Source organism: Cryptomeria japonica, chromosome 11 (genome assembly GCF_030272615.1).
Source record: "Cryptomeria japonica chromosome 11, Sugi_1.0, whole genome shotgun sequence".
Lineage (NCBI taxonomy): Eukaryota > Viridiplantae > Streptophyta > Pinopsida > Cupressales > Cupressaceae > Cryptomeria > Cryptomeria japonica.
Window position 1 is genome coordinate 195430740 of NC_081415.1, and position 4903 is coordinate 195435642.

Consider the following 4903-nt stretch of genomic DNA (forward strand, 5'->3'; position numbering starts at 1 on the left):
TCTTGATGTTGTGACTGAGTCCTTCAAGTGTTTGAAGGATTCTTGAAAAGACAACCCATTGACTCAAGAGTCTATCAAGCCTAATAAGGTCTTGCACGATATGAAAGACAAGTTTCCTCAACTGCAAGTGGACCCTGCAGAGCTGTGAGTCTGTGAGTTCAAGTTGAGGTGGCATCATCATCTAAGTCACTATCATCATTTTCCACTATGGAGGAAGGATGAGGAGTATGAGAGGCCAAGCTAGGAGAGCTTTCCTCAAAGTGAACACTCCTCTCAATAAAGACTTCACATGTCTCTAGATCTATAAGTATATATGCCTTAACACCCTCAAGATATCCAACAAATTTGCAAGGCCTACTATGAGGTTCCAATGCCTTGCACTTTTATGGAAGAATGTGAGCCCATGTTGGACACCCAAAGACTCTAAAATATCTCATAATCACTTTTCTACCATACCAAGTCTCACAAGGAGTCATACCCTTCAAAGCCTTGTGGGGAACCCAATTTTAGATACGTGTGGGAAAGTTGATAGATTATGCCCAAAACGTTGGACCAAGAGAACAAGCATGAATCGTGAAGCTAGCCATTTCTTTAAGGGTTCAATTCTTCCTTTCTAGAACATCATTCTAATATTGAGTGTAGGCAACTAAATGTTGAAGATCAATCCCCTCAAGAGTACGAAATTCCTCATGTCTATTGTTCACATATTCCCTTCCACTGTATGTGTGGAGAATCTTGACTAGCTTTCCTAATTGCTTCTCAACATGAGCCTTGAAGGCTAGAAATGTGTCAAACACTTCACTCTTGTGAACAAGAAAGTAGACCCGAGTGAAGAAGGAGAAGGCCTTTCTAAATGATGGCACTAGAGATGGGCCTACAACATCATTATGAACCAAATGAAGAGCTTCCAAAGCTCTTTAAGACTTCTCTTTATCAAACTTCTCTTTAGGATGCTTGCCCATGGAACAACCTGAACATACACCATTTGAAATGTTTATTTGAGTTATGCCTGTGACCATGTCCTTGGAGCTTAGCTACTGAAGATAGCAGAAATTGAGGGTCTAAACCTCTTATAGGATAGCTTACTTTCTCTATTTAAATGAGTGAGAAAGGTGATAGAAGGAGAACAAGCCACAAAGTGGGAGAATGAATAAAGTCATGTGTTGTGATTGGCTTGTCCCATTGCTACCAAGGCATCATTCTCAAGTTCATTTATCACAACTGAATAAAGTGTAAACTCAACTTTCTTTCCATTTCCATAGTGGGTGATTTGGTAGATTGAAAGAAGATTGGTTTTCAAGTTAGGAACATAGAGAACATTCTCAAATGTTCCATCATCCATTTCAATCGATTCCTTCCCTTCAACTTCCACTTGTGTATCATCAAGAATGAAAATGTGAGGTACCTTGGATGGCTTGAATGAGAAATTTTTTTGTTAGAAGAGGAAAAGGGCAAGCATTGTGCTATTTTCCTTTTGTGCATTTGCACATAATGATAAGAACCTATTGTTTCCACAAATGCTTTCCCTTTCCCTTTTGACTGTGAGGAAGTGGAAGGAGATGAATCCTTCTTCTTGTAGGCAGATGACAAATTGATGGTTTTCTTCTTAATGATGTTTTTCAACTCATCAATTTGTTTTTAATGGCAATGATGCTCATCATAACTAACTTTCTTGCAATATGAACAAGTTATCTTATTCTTCTTAGATGTATTTCACTACTTGAAAGAAGTTTACATATTGCCATATTGTGGAGAGGATTATTGTGCTCTTTCTTGTTGTGTCTCTGGCTTAGACTACTTTTGGTTCTTTCATTTTCCTTTTATTCCCTAGATTAACCACCAAAGCCTTGGACCTTGAAGACTTGAGAATCCCCATATTGATCAACTTAGATTGCTCAAGCATCAATATTTTTGTGAATACATCAAATGATGGTGTAATGAATGAAGTGCCTAAAGTCAACTAATGGGTTTGGAAGCTATAAAAAAAGGCTACATAATCTCATGGAAGCTTGTTCAACAAATTATAAACCAACTATGCATCCTTCTTGTCAATACCACAATCCTTGAGTTTTCCTTGTAGCTCAGTTGCTTTCGTGACATAAGCTTAGATTGTATCAAAATACTTGGGATTCAACATTGTGAGTTCACTGTCAAGATTGTAGCCCCTAATCTCATCAACTTGGCCATACAACTTTCCAAATATATCCCAAGCCTTTTTAACTGTTGTACATTTCTCAATATGATAGATAAATTCATCTGATACATATTTTCTCAAAGTTCCAAGAGCCATGAATTTTTAGTGATCCATTCCATTTGAGAATTTGAATCAACTTTAGGATCTGCAAGTGCTACCATTGTTCCATTAATGTAATGAATTAGTCATTTTCCATTAACTTACTCCATGCTTTAATTTCCCATGATGTATAGTTATGTGGAGTTAGAAGATGAAAATTAGGAGAACCAATACCAAAAAATGAAAGAGCACAAGATAAAGAGAGAAACAATCACACAAGACACCCCCCCCCCCTAAAATTCACTCAATCAAAGAACCTCCCCCCAAAAAAATGTTGATTTGGCACTTTATACTTAGTATGTGTACAATGCAGGCCACTTGCAAACAAGGGCAAAGTGAATTTCTAATTTCAAGATTACAATTTCCTCAAATAGTCTATATTAGACTCAAACTAATAATTCACTAGACCTAAATTGAGATCCAGCATGTACATGTGCCAAATAGGCCAAAAAAGACCAAATTATGAAAGTGATATTTCTACTCAAAATGGTGAAAAATCGATAGCACCAAAGGAAAGTACACAAAAAATTATGCACTTCCAAAAAAAACCAGCACCTAAAAAGGAGGAGGTATGAACTTGAACAAATCTCAGGAAGTTGCATAATTGAGGATCAGATAGGTACAGTTGTAAAAAACAAAAATTTCTTAAAACACCATCCACCAAAACCAGAAACTGGCCACACCATTATGGAGAACACAAAAAATTAGACCAAATAAAAAAAATTGCACTAAAAAAGGCCTCAAAATGACCAAGTTATAAGCCTTGAAAGTTGGACTGCAAAATCAAAAACTCAAATGGTGAGGGGGTCAAATTTTCAAAAAGTATGTTGGTGTGGTACTAATGTCAGCATTTCACTATGTTAAATTTGGTGTTTGTATGGTCACTGTGCCAAAAATGCCTCCCTTCCTATGTGGTAGTCTGTACTATATGGACCACTGATGTGGTTCACTGTGAGTCTAACACATGGTTGTACGAATGATGATGTAGTAGGTATGAAATATGATGTGTCATGTTTATTGGGTGTACGAGCATGTTGACGTGGTAGTATGACATGACATACAAATGTTCATTGTTGTACGGTCTAGTGACCTAGAAGAGTTGACTCGACACCTACTGGGCATTGTCGTGGTAGTGCTAGCAAATGTGTTGCGTGACATAGTTTGAAGTTTGCACTAGATTTTTGACCAATGTCATGTGATACCCGATAATTGTTGCAAAGGTCATTAAAAATGTTGTTAGCATTGGTGAGCCAATGGTGGGCCAAAGGAGACCAAGGGTTAGAGGAAGTGGTCGCTAGGGGAGGTGAGGTGGTGGGATTGGGTGTACGTGACATGGGCTATCAGAAATAGAGCCCAGATGGTGAGGATGGTCAAGGCACAAGCATTGGTAGTGGGATTTAGTAGAGGTACAAGCGTCAGTGGTGGATGAGGGGCTCTGTTGGAGTGGTGGTAGTATATGACCATACAAAACCTACCAACATAGCAGGTAATATGGTATGAGGGCAGGATCTAGTCAGCGGACCCCCCAAAAAATAAGTTTTGGATTTTATTTTAAACTTTTACAATAATAATTAAAAAAACTATGAAATATTTTAAAATTTTTAAAAAGTAAATTCACAAAAAAATAATTTTAAAATCATATCATCGAGCAAGTATGGCTATATAGCCTACATACCTAAAAAAAATCACCTGGAAAACAAATTTCTCCCAATATAAGAAATTTATAGTCAAATTTAATGAAAAGAACCTCCCCAATGCAATGGTGAGTTTGGATTTGGCATAAGTCACTCCAAAAATTTATTGCTCCTCAGATTTGAAAATATGTGAACCTACAAATTTTTAGCAACGCTTCCATTTTTAAATTCACAAATGCTCGCTTTTGTTTTTATCAGTTTCGCCTTAATCGGTAAAACCTTAATAATTCAGAATCATGTTTCAAAGTTCCTAAGTTCTAATTTGATCTAATACTGTGATTTGAAAGGAAGAGCCATTGTCTATCAAGAAATCAAGCAACAATCAAAAATCTACACTTCAAAAAAATCATGTTTCTTCTTGGTGACCGATACTACCTTATAGACCAATGTTGGGTATCGGAGATTTCAAAATCTCTTGTTTTGTGCTCCATAAGCCCCCACATCAACCAGTTGTCCTACATTACACTACTCTCAAGGGACAAATCAAATAAATATTTGTAGGTACCCTCATTAATGGTTGATTAAATGGCTAAAGGCATGTAATGGTGGCATCATGAGTTGTAGCATTTGATATTGTCACCTTTTGCAAATTAAATTTAATAAACTATCCTTTGAATTTGTCAAAGTAACACACACTATCATGAGTTTCCTTTATTAGAATGGTTTTACCTTGTGATAACCAGTTGTCAGTTGTTGATCCTCACCTAAAATGGCCAGAAAGCAAGCAAGTGAATATTATCCAAGGGTTGCATGCCCTTGCATGGACACAATAGACTGATTTTGCAAGATATAAAAAGATAATCACCTTATTAGATAAAATTGTAGAGCAAGCCAAAAATCACGAGCAATGGTTACAAGAAGAAATAATTGTAAGAAGAAACTTTGGTAATTAGCTTTTAAAACAACAAGGAAGATG